The 23,332-nt window shown below is 47.0% G+C and overlaps 1 protein-coding gene across 2 annotated transcripts in view; it reads left to right on the top strand.

The window, feature by feature from the left end:
• Positions 1-543: 543 nt before the first annotated feature.
• The window catches only part of KANK4 (KN motif and ankyrin repeat domains 4), a 70,912-nt gene continuing 48,123 nt past the window's right edge, over positions 544-23,332 (top strand). For both annotated transcript variants that reach the window (XM_081323214.1, XM_081323213.1), the window contains exon 1: positions 544-749. The gene's annotated coding sequence lies outside the window, so the exon portion shown is untranslated. The remainder of the gene's footprint in view (positions 750-23,332) is intronic.

The raw sequence follows: 23,332 nt of genomic DNA, 5'->3' as shown, positions 1-23,332 counted from the left end.
CTGGACCCCTGGGGAAGACTGGCCTCGGAATGAGGCAAAATGGGGAGATCCCCCAATCGTTCATTCCCCCCCCCCCTTCATCCTTTCTGTCTGGAAAAGTCCTTGTTTGGCAGGGGGGGGGAAACAATCAAGGGAGAGCGGAGAACCTTTCTGAAAGTTTCTGGAAAAAAACGGCAGTTGAAAATGTATCCGGGCAAGGCGTGAATAGACGAAGTCCGAGGGGGAAAGAACCGGAGAACACCTTCACCTAGCAAATTTCAGCACTTCTCTCGGGACTCGCCGCCCAATCAATCTAACGGCCAATTCAGGCCCGGGAAACGCATCTTAATTTCTGGAAGAGCTTGTCTTAATTGTAATCGCTAGAGGCGGCTCTCAGGCCAAAAGCTGGAGCAAGGGAGGGGAAGGAAGGGGGACGTCCCTCTCCTCTTTCCTCTTTCCCTTTCCCTTTCTTCGACAGAGCATTCTGGGCAGACTTTCCCGCAGCCAGCCAGCCAGCCAGCCAGCCAGCCAGCCAGCCAGCGAGAGCCGAGGCGCCTTCGCTCTGCCTGGAGAAGCCCTCGGAGCAAGCTCGCCGGACTCCAGGGAGCGCTGTGTCGCCGCCCGCCCAGGGAGGGGGAGCCGCAGGAAGAGAAGGCGGTAGCCCACCAGGCGCATCTGGACACGGGAGCCGAAGGCGCAGCCGGCCTCGGTGCGGCTGATGGGCGCAGCCCGGCGAGCAGCCAGCCACAACCGAAGCTTCGCGGCTCCAGGTAAACCAAACTTTGCCGGCTTCTTGGTGCCTCTTCGTCTGGCCGCGGATCAAATTCCCGCGGGTCGACCTGGAAGGGTCCCGAGGCTTGACAGTCTCCGAGGAGGAGGAGGAGGAGGAGGAGGAGGAGGAGGAGGAGGGCGAAGACGGGCAGAGAGCGCTAGAGGGTTCCTGTGGGGGGGGGGGGTAGGGGGAGAGGGAGGCGGAGTGGGGGGGGGGATGTCCGGGAATCGGGGCAGAGCAGCTGGCGGGGATGAAGCGGCGGGGCCCAAGACGCAGTTTAGGGGCGACCTTGGGGTAGCGCAGCAGCAGCAGCAGCAGCAGCAGCAGCAGCAGCAGCAGCGCCTCTCCGAAGGTTTTTGCCCGGGCTGCCTTCCTCTCGCAAGGCACCGGACCTCGGATCTCCTGGCCGGCGGTCTGCTTTCCCGCATGCCCGGGCCGGCTGCCCCCTCTGCAGGTCAAGGGCGGCCCAAGCCCAAAGCCTTCCCTAACTGCAGCTCTAGAGGGCTGGACGTTTTTCCTCTAACTGGCCGACTGCAGCAGATCTCCCGATCCGGGACTAGGGAGATTCTAGACTGCAGGGGTCTTCAAACTTGGCCCTTTTATGACTTGTGGACTTCAACTCCCAGAATTCCTCAGCCAGCTTTGCTGGCTGAGGAATTCTGGGAGTTGAAGTCCACAAGTCATAAAAGGGCCAAGTTTGAAGACCCCTGTTCTAGAGAGACGTCTTGCCTCCGATTCCCTCTTTTGTTTTGTTTAGTTCGGAGCCCGCCACTCCGGCTCGAAGCCGTGAGCGCCGAGCAAAGCTGCCCGCCCCCCCCACCACCACCATCGCCGTCCCCCCCCCCCCGGGTTTGGCCGCTCGGCGCCTTTCCCTTTCGGCGCTGCGTATATTTCATATATGCCTGGTTGAGGGGAGAGGCGTAGAAATGGGTCGGCAGCCCCGAGTCGGTTCTGTTGTAAAGACCCAGAACCTTTTCTCGGTTTGGGGGACAGTGAGAAAGGGGCTCTGGGAAAACCAGTCGTTATTGGGTTCTTTTCCGGAGTGGGATCCGTTGCAAACCCTGTTCACCTATTTGACCTCTGCGAGGCAATTCTGCCATTTTTTTTTTAAAAAAAGGATTGGGTTTCTGAAATAGTAGACTGCTAATAAACAGGACCGGTTCTGGGACCCTGGGCTCCATCCTGGATGGCGGAGTTAAGGTACAGGACCGCTTGGAGATCTCAGTTGAACCCACTAATGATTTACTAGCCCTGATTTCTTCGAAAGTCCAAATCACTTATTTGGACTGAAGAAGGGTTACGTGCTCTGTTGTGATACATGGTGCATTCAGCTGCCTTTCGGCACCCTTTGATTCTGGGTTCAAAGGTATTTCGGTCGAATACAGCCTTTCTCCTCATGGTGTCCTCAAGATGTGTGGGGCGTCAGCTCCCAGTCCACCTAACCAAAGGCCCTCTCAACATGCCAAGAGAGAAAGTGGGGGCAGGATCCTGTTTTATCAAAGTTCTAGAGAAGTATTCCAAGAGTTTAGACAGAAGCGTGATTGTCTGTCTGTCTGTCTGTCTGTCTGTCTGTCTGTCTGTCTGTCTGTCTGTCTGTCTGTCTGTCTATCTATCTATCTATCTATCTATCTATCTATCTATCTATCTATCTATCTATCTATCGTCAATCTTTGCAAGTTTCCCTTTCTTTTAAATTTTGAGCACAGCAAGAAGCATTGTGTGTAAGTGTGTTGGGGCTCTGATCACCATTTAGCACTTTCTGTAGTGTTTGGGTTTCGTGTTATTTGGGGAGCATAAAGGTGTGGGGAGGACGGTGTGTACAAAAAAAATCTCAAATATTCACGGAAAAAAAGACCTGAGAAATTTAAATTCAACAGTAATTGGTGCAATTACTGCATCTAGAGCTGGTTATTAGAACTGTCACAGTAGCTTGCTAACATCTTTTTTAAGCAAAGATTATTCAGGAAAATATTCAAAAAACAAAAAGTAGCTTCTGCAACACAAGAGGATAACTCTTGATTGAATTCCTGACTTCTTTTTTCTTTTAAAGGGATGTGTAAATGCACATGAAATAGAACAGTGCTTACCTTGGGAGGTGTTTTAGAAAGTAAATTGGGTAGGCACCAAGTGAAAGTGCAGATATGTGTCACATATCATCTCTTCAGCATACAAAGGTAGTTCTTGACTTACAGCCATTAAGTAAAAGGTAAAGGTTCCCCCACACATGCGTGCTAGTCGTTTCTGACTCTAGGGGCCGGTGCTCATCTCCGTTTCAAAGCCGAAGAGCCAGCGCTTGTCCGAGGACGTCTCCGTGGTCATGTGGCCAGCATGACTAGATGCCAAAGGTGCACGGACCGCTGTTACCTTCCCACCATAGTGGTCCCTATTTTCCTACTTGCATTTTTACGTGCTTTCGAATTGCTAGGTTGGCAGAAGCTGGGACGCGTAACAGGCCCTCACTCTGTTACGTGGCACTCGGGATTCGACCCGCCAAACTGCCGACCTTCTGATCAACAAGCTCAACGTCCTAACCCACTGAGCCACCACATCCCTTTACAGCCATTAATTGAGCCCAAAACGTCTGTTCCTAAGTGAAACGTTTGTTAAGTGAGTTTTGTCCCATTTTACGACTTTTCTTGCCACAGTTGTTAAGTAAATCACTGCAGTCAATAAGTTAGTAACCTGGCTCTTAAGGGAATTGGGCTTCCCCATTTGCTTGTCAGAAGGTCGCAAAAGACTCCAGAACACTGCAGCCCTCATAAATATTAACCAATTGCCATATATCTAAGTTTTGATCATGTGACCATGAGGATGTTGCAACGGTCATAAGCATGAAAAATGTTCATAAGTCAACTTTGAACAGTCACTAAACGAACCACTGTAAGTCAAGGACTTCCTGTATGTGCATGTTGTGGTATACAATAGCTACATAGCAGGGCTCATACTAATTGTAGGAAAGACTAATGTTTATTATGGCTACAACACAAGATCAACAAATGATAATACAACAAGGAGAAAAGAGCTTTACATCTTGATTATGTTATCTAATATCCAGTCCAACATTTTTCTCTTACATTTCCCAGCCTTTCGACTAAGATCAACGATTGTTAACAAGAGTTGCTGAATAACAACTAGTCCTCAACTTACAAGCACAGTTGAGCCCCAAATTTCCATTGCTAAGTAAGACGGTTGTTAAGCAACTTGTGCCTCAGTTTACGACCTTTCTTGACAGAGTTTTTAAATGAATCACTGCAACTGTAAGATTAGTAACACGGTTGTTAATTGAATCTGGCTTCCCCATTGTCTTTGCTTCTCAGAAGGTTGGAAAAAGGTGATCACATGACCCCGGGACACTGCAACTGTCATAAATATGAGTCAGTTGCCAAGTATCTGAATTTTGATCACATGACCATGGATATGCCACAATGACCGTAATTGTGAAAAATGGTCATAAGTCCCTTTTTTCAGTGCTGTTGTAACTTCAAATGGTCACTAAACAAATTTTTGTAAGTTGAGTACTAACCTGTACAGCTCTCAGCATCCCTACAAAGCACGAGCAATACAGTAGTAAGGGATGTTCAACATTCAACATTCAGAGAACTCTTTGAGTTGTCAACAGGATATGATGTCCTGTAGTCCTTGGTGCTCTTGGGACTGACATTGCTGGGGTTACTTTACAAATCTCATTTGGTTTTGGACTGCTAGGGTCGGCCTCCCTGGTTGTTCTCACTATGGTAACCTGACTGAGCAGGTTACCATAGTGAGAATATTTCTGTCTTGTGTCATGATGGTTGTAAGTCAAGGCACACATGACCAACCCGATTTTATGACATATTTTACAGTAGTCCTTTACTGAACACTGCAGTGGTTAAAGGAACCCATTGCCCTCAGTGGGCATTCTGTTTTTGACAGAAATGAAAAATAAATGCTGGTTTCTAGCAAGAGCATCATAAATTGTGTGACCACGGGACACTGCAAACAGCTATAAATACAGACTGGTTGCCAAGTGGCCAAAATGTGACCATGGCAGGGGGGAGGGGTGGGCTGAACTTCAAATATGCCTCATAAATACCCTTTGGGAGGTTCATCATAATTTCAAATAATTGCTAAGTGAACGGTCCTAAGTCAAGGACTACTGTATTGGTGTTTGTGAGTCAGGTCTAAAAGATGACCTTTTAAAAATACATAAAAACAACAACATCCCCGCCACCCCCAGAAGGTAGATTGACCCTGCTAACTTTTAAGAAGGCCCTGAAGACATGGATGGCTCTGCCATCGTGCTTGATGTACATCAATGATGGGGAATTTTTACAATAGCTTTGTTGAACTTGAAACAAGGATGGATTTGACTACTGATGAGTTATTGATGATTTTATACGCTTGTATATTGGTTTTTAACTTGTTCTTAATGAGACGGTTGTTTTAAATTGTTGTGAGCTGCCCCAAACCACCTAGGTGAGATGGGAGGGATGGGATGGGGGCTGTATAAATTCAATAAATTTTTTAAAAAAAGTTCAGTAGTACAATAACAGGAGGCAAGGACGGAGGCATTTAATTCCTCACCCATGGTGCCAAAACATCCTGTAAATAGGCTACCTGAAGCATTTGAAGGTTTACTAAAAACTTTGATTCCTAAAACGGACCAGCAATTTTTACCCTGAAGTCTGTAAACGTACCTAAAATAAGTTATTGGTGTTTTTTTATTGCTGTATATTTACAGAAAAAAAGATTGCATTTTTCTGCTTTTCTTTCCTTGTTTCTGAAAGCAACTGCTTGGGTAGATTTAAAGAGAAGCTTGTTTGTACAAGTGACTATAAGAGTATGAAATTATTGAGGGGTAAAGTTGTTTTGGATGACTATTTTCTTAAGAGTTCAGGAGTGGGTAATCTCTAATTCCTAGAAAATAGATTCTCAGGAGAAGGAAAGTGAAGTCAGCAAAATATTTAGGTATGATTATTTGCCAAAGAAAAGAATAGCTACTATTTTGAAGTATGAAGACAAAGATTTCCGAGAAATAAAGAAAATGGGGGGAAAAAAATCCTTGAAGCATTAGTTTCTTTCTGGCCAACAAATAAAGCTAAAAAAAATCTGGAAAGGATTTTAGTTTTGTTTTCTTTGCAAACAATCTCTGCTTCTGTACACCCCTAAGAAACAAGAGGATTATAAGTATATGTGAGCATCTTCAACTGGGCTAATTAACAATCGTTCAGAAGATGAATTCAAACGGTAGGTCCTTAAGACCGACCTAATTAAGTTTACCATCAGTAAGGGACTCAAGGACACAATTGTTATGCTAATCCCATTTGCCTTGGAAATTAGCAGCTTCGTGGGCAGCGAATTCAATCACTGGAAACTGAAGACACTTATGCCACAGAGGAATTTTTTTTTAATAAACAAACAAATTGTGCCTCAAAAATGGTAAGGAACACTATAGTCTTTACAGTTAGTCCTTGACTTACAACAGTTCATTTAGTGACTGAAGTTACAACGGCAGTGAAAAAAGGGACTTACGATTGTTTTTCACACTTATAGCCACTGCAGCATCCCCATGGTCACGTGATCAAAATTCAGACATTTGGCAACTGACTCATATTTATAATGGTGGCAGAGTCCCGGGGTCATGTAATCCCCTTTTGTGACCTTCTGACAAGTAAAGTCAATGGGGAAGCCAGGTTCACTTAACAGCCTGTTACTTAACAATTGCAGCAATTCACTTAACAACCGTGGCAAGAAAAGTCGTAAAATCAGGCAAAACTCATTTATTTATTTGTTTGTTTGTTTGTTTGCTTGCTTGCTTACTTATTAAATTTATTGGCTTATTTACTTACTTACCTAATTATTAAATTTATTGGCTGCCCATCTTACCATAAGGTAACTCTGTTTTCTATTTTGTTAATGACGTCTGTGGAGTCACATCTGTAAGAATTAAATTTGGATATCACAGGCCTAAAAGGTCCAATGTCTTAAAAAAACCCAGTTCAGATTCTGAATAATTGAGTGACAGTACATTATTACACAGGGGGTGTGATGGGTCAGCGGTTAAAGATGTTGAGCTTGCCTGGAAAGCTGACAGCCCAGGTTTGAGACCCGACAGCCGCATGACAGAGTGAGCTCCTGTTACTTGCCCCAGCTCCTGCCCACCTAGCGGTTCAAAAGCATGTAAATGCAAGTAGATAAATAGGTACCACTTCAGTGGGAAGGTAACAGCATTCCATGTGCTTCTGCATATGTCATGCTGACCACATGTTCATGGAAGTGTCTTCAAACAAAGCTGGCTCCCTCTGCTAAGAAATGGAGATGAGCACACACCCCCAGAATTGGACCTGACTGAATAGGGGGAAACCTTTACCTTCTTAGTTATTACAGAGTAGAGCCAATCTTAGACAATTTTTGTGAGCTGTAAGAGGCAGAAGTTATAGATTTTGCACGATAAAGATAAATTACAGTACTTCAGAGTCCATATGTATTTAATAGCCAGATCGTCTTCTGGGATTAATCAAGCTCAGTTGGCTACTTATGGAATAAATGCTGCTTTGTCAGACAATTGTGGAACAACTTGTTTTTGTGGTACGTTTTGTTCAGAATTACTTCTTATCCCTCTTTATCAGCACTGGTACTATCTTTGGTAGTGCTGCCCAATCAGGAAGGATAGAAATGTCCTGCCCACTACAGTGATGCCAAGGTGAATGCTTTATGTGTGTGTGTGTGTGTGTGTGTGTGTGTGTGCACGCGCGCACGCGTTGATTTCTCCAGATGCTCGTTTTCTCTTCCGATCCTCTTATCTCAAATATTTAACACTAGGTGGTATATAAGAAAGTGCACATTGAAGATGTGATAAGCTCTAGCTTGCCTGTAGGGAAAAGTATTCTAATAAGCCAAAATAAATCCATATTTATTCACATTGAATTCCTGTACACATCCATACCTAGATGCTGGACCACAAACAATCCTCTTGTTGACCATAAAAGGTAAAGGTAAAGGTTCCCCCGCACATGCGTGCTAGTTGTTTCCAACTCTAGGGGCCGGTGCTCATCTCTGTTTCAAAGCCGAAGAGCCAGCGCTTGTCCGAGGACGTCTCCGTGGTCATGTGGCTGGCATGATTAGACACCAAAGGCCACGGAACGCTGTTACCTTCCCACCGTAGTGGTCCCTATTTTTCTACTTGCATTTTTATGTGCTTTCGAACTGCTAGGTTAGCAGAAGCTGGGACGAGTAACAGGCGCTCACTCTGTTATGCAGCACTCGGGATTCGACCCGCCAAACTGCCAACCTTCTGATTGACAAGCTCAGCGTCCTAACCCACTGAGCCACCGCGTCCCTCCTTGTTGACCATAGTGTACCCTATTTGGTTTCAGAACACACAAGCACAAAAAATGTCACTGACCTTTTAGCAGGCTTTTCTCGTTCTGAATGAAAGCAGTTTCAAATTTGCTGTTGGATATGTTTTTTCTATTTTTTAAAAAGCACCTCTGCAGGTAGTCCTCGACTTATAACTGGTTACTTAGTGATTGTTCGAAGTTACAAAAGACCCCTCCTCCAAAGATACTTGCAACCCGGTTCCAAAGTTCCAATGGCCACTCCCTCCCCACGATCACAGGACCCCATTTATTCCCGTTTTCAGTGTCCTGCAGTCATGTGACAATGAATTATGACTTTTTTGTACAAAATCGTTTACTTCCACTTGTCGGCAAAAAACACAGTGAGCAACAGGTTTGCCCGACGACTGCAAATGACTGTGATGTTTTCTTGAAAATTTCCATGTGTGTTTTTTATGGTTTTAAAAGTTGTTTTTAGTATACTGTGTTTTTATCCTGTTCACTGTCCAGAGTTCCTTCTGATAGACAAAACAGCTATATAACTTTGTTTCATCTCTCTCTCTCTCCCTTCTCTCTCCCTCTCTCTCCCTCCCTCTCTCCCTCCCTCTCCCTCCCTCCCTTTCTCTCTCTCTCTCTCTCTCTCTCTCTCTCTCTCTCTCAGTGTATGCACAAACTTATTTATACACCATCTTGAAGGAAACAAATCAAATTTACTGATGTAAGCACTTTAGTAGTTAGAAAGCCAATTTAGTGAAGTGATTAAAGACACCAGACTGGAAACCAGGAGACTGGGAATTCTAGTCCTGCTTTAGGCATGCTGCCATCTGGGTGGCTTTGGGCCAGTCACCTTTTCTCAGCTTCAGGAAGGAGTCAGTTGCAAACCATATCTGAAAACCTTGCCAAGACAACTGCAAAGACTTGTCCAAGCATTTTCCAGCAGTCCACATTAACCCCAAAGAATATGTAATTAGTAAATTAACAGTGAACCAGCTTGGTGCAGTGGCTAAGGCAACAGTCTAGCCTGTGAGTTCTGGTTCTATCTTAGGTACAATGTCATCTTAGTGACTTGGGGCCAGCCACTCACTCTCAGCCCTAGGAAACAGGCAATAGCAAACCACTTTTGAAAAATCTTGCTTGTCTGTTTCAATTTGAAAGCTCAAAACCATTTTACTTTCTTCATTTTCTATTACTTTGACCATTTTGTGGTTCCACCATTTCTTGCTTGCAGGCGAATGATATTTCTTGCAGCTATTCCAATGCACCATTGTTGTTACTTTGTCATGCCATTGCTTGTGGTTAGTCTGTGCAATCATCTTGCAGTAGCTCATCAGGTGGTCCAGTGTTTCTTCAGCTTCTTTGAAGAGGCGGTATTTGCCATCTGTTACTGTCTCCTCAACTCTGGCTTTGTATGCATTGATTCTTAAGGCTTGGTCTTGTGTATTATTATGGTTTTCTGCACAGTCAGTCAGATGTTCAGTCTGGATTTGTCATTTTTGTCTGCCTAGCGAATCCTTCCCAAGTCCTTTAGTGGTCCCCAACCTTTTTGACCCAAGGGACCGGTGTCATGGAATACAATTTTTCCATAGGCCGGTGGTGGTGGGAAGGAGGAGCACGAAACCTACATCCCTCAGATGTGCAGTTTTTACAATAGGGTTCATGCTCCTATGAGAATCTAATGCCTGATGATCTGAGGTGGAGCTGAGGCGGAGATGCTAGCGCTGGGAAACAGCTGCATATAGAGATGAAGCTTCACTTGCTCACCTGCTGCTCACCTCCAGCTGTGTGGCCCTGTGCAGCCCGGTTCCTAACAGGCCTGGCAGGTTGGGGATCCCTGATGTAGGAGATCCTCCTCTTAATTAGACCTTTGCTCCAGTTATGGCCTTTCCTGGATCAGGAAGCTTTAGAATAATAGAAGCGTAGGGCTAGAAGGGATCTTGGAATTTCTAGTCCAATCCCCTGCCAATGGTTGTCCAATTTTTTTTTTCTGAAAACCTCCAGTCACTTATGTTCTTGCTATCTTGCAGCTGGATTATTGAAATGTCTGGAAAACCATCTGATTTTTTCAGTTGATTTAGTTATGGGTGCATAGAGGTTCACCCATGGAACACATTACAGTGAGAGATGCAGTAGCTCAGAGTTCCCGAACCTTTCACAGTTGGTGGCCCGGAGTGGGGGGAGGGGTGAGGGGAGAAAGAGGGGATGAGTTTGTGGGTGGGGCCGGAGCATATGCACGTGCGTGCATGCACGCAAGCACCCACGACTTTCGCAGCGACACGAACATGAGTTGAACTGCGAGCGCCCGCAACAAGGCTCATGTGAGTGGGGCCTCAGGTTGGGGACCCCTGCACTAGTTGCCAATCAGCTTCTAGGTACAATTGTTGGTACAAAAGTTATCACCTTGGAGCCCTATGTGTATCAAGAACCGGTTACTGTACCTCCCAAGTTGTATCTGCCAGTCTAGTAAAATCTGAGAAAAGGGCTGGCCGAGGACCACATCATTAACTTTAGAGGCCCTTAGCTCAAGCCTTCTCAGTAATGGTCTCTGATCTTTGGAATTCACTTCAGGAGATCCTCTCTACTTCCTCTTTACTACAGTTTTGGAGAGCCATAAAAACCCAGGAAGAAGTAATTCCTCATGTTTCCCCCTTCTTTATTTTTATATTTAACTTTATGTCTGCTTGCTTGTTTGTTTAAAGAAAAATGTATTTCTTTTTTTTCTTTTTAAAATTAGCCCTGTTGTGAGGCCTATAAACTGCATCAATTGGAGACTTTTTTTTCCCACATAGCCTCAATAGCAGTTCTCAGGCTGAATGCCTTCTTCTACGTTTGGTCTTATCTTGATGGCTTCTGGATGATCGAAAGGGCCCCTTACACTCAGCTGCCTTTTTGTGATATATATTTAGGCTAGAATAGGAGAAAGTTGTTTTTAACAAGTGTTTGTCTGCCTGGTGTGACTCATCATCTCCCAGCTTTCCACTTTACATTCATAAAGCTGCAGTTAGTTTCCACAATTTGCATTTCCTATTTGGCGCATTGCTCCTGGAACATCAAAATGATGTTCAAAGAACTTCTTCTCTATTGTTGAACGGGTCATCTAGCTGTCTTAGAATTAGAATTTATTAAATTTATATGCCACCCTTCTCCCTAAGGACTCAGGGCGGCTCACAACAATAAAAAGTTAAAAAAACATAAAATAATTTTTTAAAAAAAGAATTAAATCATAAATGTAATAAATACATAACAATTAACCCAATACAATCTAATTAAAAACTATAGTCAGTCCAGGCCCGATTGTTGGCACAGCCATGCCTTCTGGTCATGGCAGAAGGACTGAAGGTCAGGGGCCATCCACAGCTCCGGAGGCAACTCATTCCAGAGGGTCGGCATGCCCACAGAGAAGGCTCTCCCCCTGGGGGTTGCCAGCCGGCATTGCTTAGCCAACGGAACCCTGAGGAGGCCGACTCTGTGGGAGCGAACCGGGAGATGGGTGTTGTGATTCAGGGTCAGCCTGTGGGTTCGGCAGTTGGGTCGGATGATTCAGAGGAGGAGGGGCTGTTGGAGAGCTTGCTGAGGATAGCCTTGAGGCTCCGCAGAGCCCTCAGCCAGGCCCCTCCCATCTGGTTACGACACAGACCCAGCTGTGTGAGCCTGACAGCGTGGATGAAGATGACCCACAGCTGGCCCTGTTCAAGGACACCCGACGCAGGAGGCAGTCAATCAGGAGTAAACAGAGGAAAGCAATGGGGCACCTCGGAAGGAGGCAGAGAGAAGCCACCCCCTGAACTGTTTAAAAGGGGAATGTGTGGGAGGGCTGGTTTGCTGAAGGCAACTGTTTGAATAGCTCCTGTTTCATGGTTCGTGTTTGCTCTGTTTGCTCTGTTTGCTCTGTTTTATGTTAATAAATTTGGCAGGCTTAGTTCCAGCCTCTTGCCTTCTTGTAAAGGGGTTGTCCCTGCCTTTTCTGCAGGGCCGGTAGTAGGCTGGTACAGAACAATGGGAGGTTGACAATGGCAGCAGGTGGTCTCGCAAGTATTTATTATTTATTTTTATTAATTTTATTTATATACCGCCCTTCTCCCGAAGGACTCAGGGCGGTGAACAGGGCAGATGTATAAAATACAAAAAAATACAAAAGTTAAAAGGAATTAAACATAATGCCCGAGGTAAAAAACAATAAATACAAATATTAAGAACAATAAAAAACCCAACCACCCCCCATCAGGCCAAGCCAGCTTGTTCAAACAAATGCGTTTTCAGATCGAAGGAGCGGAGGTCGGGCGCCATCTGGAGCTCAACCGGCAACCGATTCCATAGCTCTGGGGTGCCCACAGAGAAGGACCTCCCCCTGGGGGCCACCAATCGACATTCTCTGATCGGTGGCATCCTGAGGAGGCCCTCTCTGTGGGAACGCACAGGGCGGAGGGAAGTTGATGCCGGCAGCAGGTGCTCCCTAAGGTACTCCGGACCCATGCCATGTAGGGCCTTAAACACCATTACCAGTACCTTGAATCTCACTCGGAAGACAACTGGGAGCCAATGCAGCTCATGGAGTAGAGGTGTAACATGGGAGTATCGGGAAACTCCCAACATGACTCTCGCGGCTGCATTCTGTACCAGTTGGAGCCTCCGAATGGTCCTCAAGGGCAGCCCCATGTAGAGAGCGTTGCAGTAGTCCAAACGAGAGGTCACGAGCGCATGAGTGACCGTACACAGGGCATCCCGGTCTAGATAGGGCCGCAACTGGTGCACCAGGCGAACCTGGGCGAAGGCCCCCCTAGTCACGGCCACCATGTGATCTTCCAAAGTAAGCCGTGAATCTAGGAGGACTCCCAAGTTGCATGCCCTATCTACGGGGGGTAATAACTCACCCCCCATAGAAAGAGATGGAATATTCTGAATATCCCGGGATGCCGGTATGCACAGCCACTCAGTCTTGTCGGGGTTGAGTTGAAGTCTGTTCCTCCCCATCCAGACCCGAACCGCTTCCAGGCAACGGGACCTCACCGGGCCTAAGCCATGTAAGACTTTAAAGGTAATTACCAGCAACTTGAATCACACCCGGAGGGCAACCGGAAGCCAATGCAGCTCGCGTAGGAGTAGTGTAACATGGGAGTATCAAGAAACTCCCATAAGCACCCGTGCAGCTGCATTCTGCACCAGCTGAAGCCTCCGGGTGCACTTCAAGGGCAGCCCCCTGTAGAAAGCATTGCAGTAATCCAGGCGAGAAGTGACAAGGGCATGGGTGACCGTGCATAGGGCATCTCGGTCCAAAAAGGGGCGCAACTGGTGCACCAGGCGAACCTGTGCAAAGGCCCCCCTGGTCACAGCAGTTAGATGATTCTCCAAGTTAAGCCGTGAATCTACGAGGACACCCAAGTTGCGGGCCCTTTCTGAGGGGGGCAATACCTCCCTCCCATCAGAAGAGATGGAACATGTTGGACAATACGAGATGCCAGTATCCACAGCCACTCTGTCTTGGAGGGGTTCAGCCTGAGCCTGTTCTTTCCCATCCAGACCCGCAGCACCTCCAGGCACTGGGACATCACGTCAAGGGCATCGCTGGGTTGGCTCGGGGTGGAGATGAACAACTGGGTATCATCTGCATATTGGTGATACCTCACCCCAAAGCCACGGATGATTTCACCCAGTGGCTTCATATAGATGTTAAACAGGAGGGGGGAGAGAACCGACCCCTGAGGCACCCCACAAGTGAGGGGCCTTGGGGTAGATTTCTGCTCCCCTGCCAATACAAACAGCGAGCGGCCCGAGAGGTAGGAGGAGAACCACCGTAGAACAGTGCCTCCCACTCCTAACCCCCCGAGCCGTCACAGCAGGATACCACGGTCGATGGTATCAAAAGCTGCTGAGAGGTCAAGTAGGACCAGGACAGAGGAACAACCCCTGTCCCGGGCCCGCCAGAGATCATCTACCAGTGTGACCAATGCCATTTCTGTGCTGTAACCGGGCCTGAAACCAGACTGGTGTCGGTCCAGATAGTCCGCTTCATCCAGGAATTGCCAGAGCTGACACGCTACAACACTCTCAACAACCTTCGCTGCAAAGCGAAGGTTGGAGACAGGACGAAAGTTATTCAAGGAGGCCGGGTCCAGGGCAACCTTCTTGAGAAGGGGCCTCACCACCACCTCTTTTAAGGCGGAGGGGAAGACACCCTCCATCAATGAAGTGTTGATGACTGCCTGGAGCCAGCCCCCTGTCACCTCCCCGGCGGCCGAAACCAGCCAGGAGGGACATGGGTCCAATAGAGAAGTTGTAGCATTCAGTCTACACATAATCCTGTCCACATCATTTATTTATTTATTTATTTATTTTATTACATTTATATACCGCCCTTTCCCGGAGGACTCAGGGCGGTTTACAGGGTAATTAAAAACCAAAAATACAAAAGTTAAAAAACCAAGTTTTAAAAAGATTAAATTTATCCCTGTACAAACAAAACCCCAATTAAAATAAATTAATCCTCAGCCTGGGCCAGAGAGCTCGAAGAGCCAGGTCTTCAGGTCCCGGCGGAATGAATGGAGGTCGGGGGCAGTCCTCAGCTCCACTGGCAGCTGGTTCCAAAGGGCAGGCGCCCCCACTGAGAAGGCCCTATCCCTGGGTGTCGTCCACCGGCAATCTCTTACCGGTGGCACCCTGAGAAGACCCTCCCTGTGGGAGCGCACTGGACGAAGGGAACTTGATGCCGGCAGCAGGTGTTCCCTCAGATATCCCGGACCCAAGCCATGTAGGGCTTTATAGGTCATCACCAGCACCTTGAATTTCACCCGGAGGGCAACCGGAAGCCAATGCAGCTCGCGGAGTAGAGGTGTTACATGGGAGTATCAGGAGACCCCCATCACAACACGCGCGGCCGCATTCTGCACCAGTTGAAGCCTCTAAGTGGTCCTCAAGGGCAGCCCCATGTAGAGAGCATTGCAGTAGTCCAAACGGGAGGTCACGAGCGCATGAGTGACTGTCCGTAGGGCATCTCGATCCAGATAGGGTCGCAACTGGCGCACCAGGCGAACCTGGGCAAAAGCCCCCCTGGTCACGGCTCCTATATGGTCTTCAAAATTGAGTCGTGAATCCAGGAGGACGCCCAGGTTGCGAGCCCTATCAACGGGGGGTAACACCTCACCCCCCATCGTTAGAGATGGAATAGTCTGGTTGACCCGAGATGCCGATATGCACAGCCACTCAGTCTTGGCGGGATTGAGACGAAGCCTGTTTCTCCCCATCCAGACCTGGACCGCCTCCAGGCACCAGGACATCACGGCGAGGGCATCGCTGGGTTGGTTCGGGGTGGAAAGAAAAAGTTGGGTATCATCAGCGTACTGATGATACCCCACCCCGAAACCACGAATGATCTCACCCAGCGGCTTCATATAGATGTTGAACAGGAGGGGCGAGAGAACTGACCCGAGGAACTCCACAAATGAGAGGCCTCGGGGCGGATCTCTGCCCTCCCGTCAACACCAACTGCGAGCGGCCCAGGAGATAGGAGGAGAACCACCGTAAAATGGTGCCTCCCACTCCCAACCCCCTGAGACGCCGCAGCAGGATACCATGGTCGATGGTATCAAAAGCCGCTGAGAGATCTAATAGGACCAAGACAGAGGAGCAACCCCTGTCCCTAGCCCTCCAGAGATCATTCACCAGCGCGACCAATGCCGTCTCCGTGCTGTATCCGGGCCTGAAACCCGATTGGTACGGGTGCAGATAATCAGTTTCCTCCAGGAACAGAGGAAGCTGATGCGCCACCACACTCTCAACAACCTTCGCCAAAAAGCAAAGGTTGGAGACTGGACGATAGTTATTTAAAACAGCCGGGTCCAAGGCAGGCTTCTTGAGGAGGGGTCTCACCACCGCCTCCTTCAAGGCGGCAGGGAAGACACCCTCCTTCAAAGAAGCAGTTATTACTGCATGGAACCAGCCTCGTGTCCCCTCCCGGGCCGCATAAGCTAGCCAGGAGGGGCACGGATCCAACAAACAGGTGGTGGTGCTCAGCCTCCCCATGATCCTGTCCACATCATCAGGGGAAACAGGGTCGAACTCAGTCCAGATAACATGCTCAAGACCGTCCGATTCCTCCACATCAGACTCTACCCAGAGTCCAGACCGGTCCGGATCTGAGCGATTTTGTCCGCCAGATGATGACTAAACTCCTCGGCTCGTCCCCGCAAGGGATCCTCCCTCACCTCCTGATTAAGGAGGGAGCGAGTTACCCTAAACAGGGCGGCCGGGTGATTATCTGCGGACGCGATAAGGGCAGCAAAGTAGTTAGACTTCGCCGTCCTTATCGCCGCAAGATAAGACCTTATAAAGGTTCTTAACTGCAATCGGTCAGATTCGGATCGGCTGGACCTCCAACCGCTCTCTAGACCTCGTCTCCGACGCTTCATCTCCCGGAGCTCCGCAGAGAACCATGGAGCCCAACGGGATCTGCGCCGGGTCAGAGGTCGCAAGGGTACAACGCAGTCAAGTGCCACGGCGGCCGCCCTTTCCCAGGCATCCACCAGAGCATCAACTGGGCTGTGGGTAAGGGTGATGGGTATAGGCCCAAGCGCCCTCTGGAACCGTTCCGGGTCCATTAGGCACCTGGGGCGGAACCACCTGGTCGGTTCCGCAGCCCAGCGTCGGGGGGTGGCATAACGGAAAACCAGCCGCAGGAGGTAATGATCTGACCATGACAGGGGGGCGATGGTTGGTGAACCCCCTCCCAGATCATCCAACCACTGTCCAGATAGGAACACCAGGTTGAGAGTATGATCCCCCACATGAGTCGGGCCCTCAATAACTTGGGTCAGGCCCATGGCCATCATGGAGGCCATGAACTCCTGAGCTAACTCAGACGACCCTCCCAGTGACGGCAGGTTGAAGTCACCCAGGACTATAAGCCTGGGGAACTCCACCGCCAGCCCTGAGAGAGTGTCGAGCAGCTCGGGCAGGGCTGTTGCCACACAGCTGGGCGCCAGGTATGTGAGCAACAAGCCCAACTGAGCCCAAGGACCACATCTCAAGAGGAGGGATTCACTCCCGGCCATCTGGACAATGGTGGCCTCCCGCGGGCACAGAGTCTCCCGAACAACCACTGCCACCCCACCTGAGCCCGTGGCTGGTGTAGCACCCGGAAACCTGGAGGGCATAACTCGGTCAGAGGCACCCCTCCCTCCGAGCCCAACCAAGTCTCCGTAATGCACACCAGATCCGCACATTCCTCCTCGATCAAATCATGAATGAGGGGAGCTTTGTTAACGACGGATCTGGCGTTAAAATAGACCAGCCTGAGCTCAGGGACCTGATCACCCTCATCCCCGGGTAAGAGGGTGCTAACCGGAGGGTTGGAGCGCGCCACCGCTCGAAGATAGCGGGGGCGCGATCCCGAGTGTTGATATGGCCCTCCGTGGAACCACCTGCTGCCATTCCCTATCGTCGTGGGGATTTGAAGCCCCACCCCAACATTCACAGAACCAGCAGCCACCTCCCCCAACCCCGTCCCGTCAGGACCCCTAACAGGCCCAGACTGAGTGCCGGTTAAAGATTCCCTCCCCACCCTCCTACCCCTCCTCCTCCCTAACCTTTTAAAATAACCGGCTAAAAATTTTATCAGGGGCCTCTTAGCGCGTCTCAACTTGAGGCCCCTATCTAGGCCCAGCCACCTCTCGGAGTCCCAACACTTGGGCTCGTCATTAAGGGGAGTGTGGAAACAGGCGGTAGGTCGCGCCCAGGAGGGAGAAACCCCCCTGAGGGCATACAGATCAGCTTCGGAATAATGGAAGCAAACCATGCAGCACTAGAATGTTCACATAGGGCAGATGTTACAGATATGTCCAAAGGGTAGTTCGATGGTATTGTTATAGATGAAAAAAGTAAGTCCAGTAGGCATGTCTCTCAATCCACAAGACCATCTCAGCTCTCACCTGAGATGGCAATCAAAAGGGAAGCCTCAGCCGTCCTCTCACTCCGGCTGAGGGGTCCAATCTGGAGTGGAGAGAAAAGGGAGTCCAAGGAAACAGGGTCAAACTCATCCCAAATGGTATAACCAAGACCTGTCCTCTCCACTCTGCCGGATTCCACCCAGTCGGAGTCCAAACCAGTCCGGATCTGAGCGATTTTGTCCTGCAGATACTGTACAAATTCCTCAGCCCTACGCTGCAAGGGGTCATCCCTCGGTCGCTGATTAAGCAGTGAGCGGGTCACTCTAAACAGGGTGGCTGGGCAGTTATCTGCAGATGCAATGAGAGTGGAAAAGTAAACACGCTTTGCCGCTTCCATCACCACTAGGTAAGACTTAAGATAAGTTCTTTGCTGTGTTCGGTCAGATTCGGATCTGCTGGACCTCCAACAGCTTTCTAGGTGTCTTTTCCAGCGCTTCATCTCTCGGAGACCCTCAGTGAACCAGGGGGCCACCCGGGATCTGCGCCGGGTCAGAGGCCGCAAAGGCACAACTCGATCCAAGGCCCCATCAGCCACCCTCTCCCAGGCTTCTACTAGGGCCATGGCAGAGTCGTGGGCAAGGGAAGCAGGATTCGGATCGGCTGGACCTCCAACCGCTCTCTAGACCTCGTCTCCGACGCTTCATCTCCCGGAGCTCCGCAGAGAACCATGGAGCCCAACGGGATCTGCGCCGGGTCAGAGGTCGCAAGGGTACAACGCAGTCAAGTGCCACGGCGCCCGCCCTTTCCCAGGCATCCACCAGAGCATCAACTGGGCTGTGGGTAAGGGTGATGGGTATAGGCCCAAGCTCTGTCTGGAACCTCACAGGGTCCATCAGGCACCTGGGGCGGAACCACCTGGTCGGTTCCAGCTCCCAGCGGCAGGGGTTGGCATACTGAAAGTCTAGCTGGAGAAGAAAATCCCCCCTACCCAGATCATTAATCCACTGTCCAGAAATAGTCTTCTATGTACAATGGCTCTGCCTGTTTTGATTTAGATTCTGCCTAAGCATGGGTCTACCTAGTGCGAATCTTGGTACTGCGTCTCTATGGTATTGCAAGGTATTGCGCTCCAGAAGTACTCCATGGTATTAAACTTGGTGGCACAGTGGTTAGAATTGCAGGCAAACTCTGCCCACAGCCTGGAGTGAGATCCTGACCGGGCTCAAGTTTGACTCAGCCTTCCATCTTTCCGAGGTTGGTAAAATGAGGACCCAGATTGTTGGACACAATATGCTGCTATTGTAAACTGCCCAAAGAGTAGTGTAAAGCACTACGGAGCAGTATATAAGTCTAAGTGCTACTTGTATTGCTATTGCACATCATTGGTTGTCCTGTCTCTATCCCACCAATAGCAGTGGAACAGATTGCAACCATTGGGTTTAAGCAGTTTTAATAATTGAACCAGATGAGACAGTTTATCATCAAACCCTCTGGCTGACCTAAATAAATCATTAATTCCTCAGTTATTTTCTAGAGGTAGTGAGAACAATGAATTCAGAGGGCACTTTTGTATATTCCTAACTTTTTGTGAAAGTGTTGCTTTTTGCTTTGCCAGCTATAAGCTTTTTACTCAGTGATACATGGTAGCACAAATGCTACAAAGCTTTTCTTTTTTCTTTCAGCAACATATAAGACATCTCAACAGTATGACCTTTCAAGTGTACATTGATGTCCGAATTTTGAGTCCTTTTGCCAGTTTTTGTCTTTCTTTCTTGGCGACATTTATGTCTGCTGTTGAGTTGAATTCAGAAAATAAATAAGCTCTATCTTCTTAAACGGCAATCTTTACTTGGCAGACGAGAGAACATGCAGCTTCCTTTCAAACTAATCATGCAGTTAATTGTTACGAAACATGTAGGACACATGAAAGATCACAAGCACTGAATTATGGTCACAAATTAATTTAAAATCTATGCCATACTGCTATTTTAAATGAAGCAATTCAGCTATTAACATGCTGTCATCAAAAAAAGATTTGGGTAGCTTGATGGTAAAATGTATCCACGTTAAATCAAAAGTGAAAATTATCTCTGCTTTTAAAAGAAATGATCCAGCAGATATCCAATCAAGCCCTTTTTAAAGCAAGTGAAGAGAAGAAAAAAAATATTACTGAATGAAAGAGAAGAGATTGGCGGTGCTGCCTCTTTTATTTTTCTAATATAACTTTATTAAGAAAATTGAAAAGGAAGTTAAAAATTAACACAAAATAATATAAGGGGGGGAAAGAAATCAAAGAGAAAGGTAAAAATGTAAGAAAGGAAGAAAGCAAAAGAAAAAATAGAATGGAAAGAAAAAAGACACAAAGTAGTGGCTTCTAATCTTTATAACAGTTGACAATCCCAGGACAATCCCAGGATGCTGCAATCATGGTAAATAGATGCTAGTTGCCAAGTATCTGAAGTTTGATCATGTAACTGTGGGGATGCTGCAATGGTCATAAGTGTGAGAATTGGTCATAAGACACATTTTGCAGTGCCATTGTAACTTTGAATGGCCATTAAACAAATGGTTCTAAGTCAAAGACAACCTGTACATCATTCTAGATAAAGATATTTATTGTTATTACCAAAATTCTCCCCAGCAATTACAGTTTTAGTTTTTCCCATCTTAACATTTTAAATTCCATGGATAACAAAATAAGCATTATCTGTTATCTTACCTTACTCTCAATCTTAAAACCCATTTTGTTCATCGATTCTGTTTGATCACCTACTTTCATATTTTTGAGGAAAAAAATGGTTCATTTTCAGCTTCTGTTTGTTAATTTGTTAATGCACCAAATTTTTAAAATTGGACTATGAATGTTTCAGTTTAAAGGATCTTCCAAAAATGACACCATCATCTGCAAAAGACCTTAACATATGAATTCCTTTTTAAATCTTTGATCCCATAATCATTTCATTTAGTCCTCTAACTCTATTCAGTATTTCAAGAATCAAAACAAACAAAAGAGGAGACATGGACATCCCTATCTTGTTTCTTTTTCTATCTCACAGGGTTTTGTTAGGTTTCTATTAACAATTATTTGTGCCTTCTATGAAAGATCTTACCTATTTTGTAAAGTTCTTTCCAAAATTCATACTTTCAAAAACCTTGAAAGCCCAGTTCAAAGTGCCAAAGGCCATCGCAGCATTTTTTTTTAAAAAAAATCCCCAATGAATCTTGTTTTTCATTATGTTGCTCCAAATATTCCAAAATATCCAGCACATTGCTAACATTGTCCTTTAACTGTCTAGTAGGTTAAAAACCCACACGGATCTTCATGAATAAACTTGCAAAATTATTTTCAGCCTATCTGCTAGAAATATTGTAAAGAACCTGGAGTCCTTATTCAATAATGGCATCAGGCTATAGTGTCCAATTAAACGAAAGAAGGTAAATATATGTGTTCCAGGATGATGTTGCAGGATCCAGTCTGGGTTGGTCACCGGGATCAGAGATTTAGTTTTCCAAGCTTTAGAACTTGTGCTGGGGCCCAATCATCAGAGAATTTTCGTTCGTTCCGCCGGGACCTGAAGACCTGGCTCTTTGAGCTTTCCGGCCAGGACTGAGAACTTTTAATTTTTAACCTATTGTAATTGGGTTTTTAAATTAGAGTTAAGGGTTTTAGATTTCAATTAAGGATAATTTAATTTATTTTAATTTGTTATTAACTTTTGTATTGTAATATTGTTTTAATCGCCTTGTCAACTGCCCTGGGTCCTATGGGAGAAGGGCGGTATATAAGTTTTGAAAAATAAATAAATAAATAAAAAATAAACTTCTCTCTCACCAGAATGTGTCACCAAATGTGACTGGCAAGAGAGAAGTTCCCTGAGTATAGGCCTCAACATGAATCCAAAAGCTCTGGCCCCAGTGAGCGAACCAGATTGGATACTGTCTTGTTAAAATGAAATCTTGTCCCTTTTTAGATATTAGTGGTATAATGGCCTTTTTCCAACTCTCTGTCATCTTTCTTCCCCGTGACAAGTAGAGCAGTCTTTTTTATCACTATCTTGCAGATCAGTTGTTTAGTCTTCTTACACTTTATATACATCAGCTAGGTTCATTTTATATTTTGGGATAAGCAATGATGTGGGTTTTTTTTAAAGCTTTTGTTTAGTTACGTGAACTTAACTGTGGTTTACATATTACCACAATGAATACAAATTGTATATTTGTATGTTAAACTGGGGTTAAACAATAGCTTAGTGCAATGTATGAAAGTAAATTACATGCACAACGGCAATAGGAGTGATTAGAAATCATAGTGAGAACTATTAATCAGTGGAGTAACTTGCCTCCTGGAGTTGTGGGTGCTCCATCACTGGAGGTTTTCAAAAAATAGACTACACAACCATTCAGTTGGGATGGTATAAAGCAGGGGTTACCAACCGGGGGGGGTGCTTGCACCCCCTGGGGTTGCAAGACAATATTCCAGGGGGTTGGAAAACATGGGTTTAGAACAGGGGTGTCAAACTCAATTTCATTGAGGGCCGCATCAGCATTGCGGTTGCCCTCAGGGGGCCAGGTGGGTATAGCCAGGGTGGGCGTGGCCTACTGGGTGGGCGTGGCTAGAGTGTGTATGGCCTACTGGGTGGGCGTGGCTAGAGTGCGTATGGCCTACTGGGTGGGCATGGCCAGCTCTACATCGTTCGCATCAAGGGTGCCTATGGGGGCCTGGGCAGGAGTGGGACAGATCTGAGGGTCTCTGGCAGAAGGAGGGTCTCTGGGCCAGGGCCAAGGCAGTGGGGGCCGATCCCTCACTGTTTCCAGGATGGCTTCGCGGGCCACATGAAACCACTTCGCGGGCCGGATCTGGCCCCCGGGCCTTTTGTTTGACATGTCTGGTTTAGAAGTTTCAAAATTATAGTGTATGTGCATAATTTGTTTTGAACTTTTGTAAGGGGCGCGAGAATATATCAGAAGCATTCTAGGGGTGCAGGGTATAGAAAGGGTTGGGAACCAGTGGTATAAAGTCTCCTGCTTTGAGCAGGGGGTGGGAATAGAAGTCCTCCGAGGTCCCTTTCAGCCCTTTGATTCTATATTCTATATACTATATTCTCCAAGCTGCTGTTTTACATAAAAAGTAGAATTACAAAAAAATAAATAAATCAGAAATCTGAAGTTGCTGGGTGGGTAGTGAACCCTCTTATCAAATGTTCTACACATGTAGCACCAATTAACCAAGCAATTTTAGGAACATTTTAGCAGTAGGATAATTGTGTTGTTGATAAATGATGTTGCTCTCCATTGCGCATCTTTTTCATCAAATCCACTACAAAGAACATGTTCAGTGGATGTGCATATTTCTTACGATTCTTCCACAGTTGCCTGCATTGCACCATCAG

Source organism: Vipera berus (assembly GCF_964194415.1).
Source record: "Vipera berus genome assembly, chromosome: 3".
Taxonomy (NCBI): Eukaryota; Metazoa; Chordata; class Lepidosauria; order Squamata; family Viperidae; genus Vipera; species Vipera berus.
This window is presented reverse-complemented; position numbering and strand designations above follow the sequence as displayed.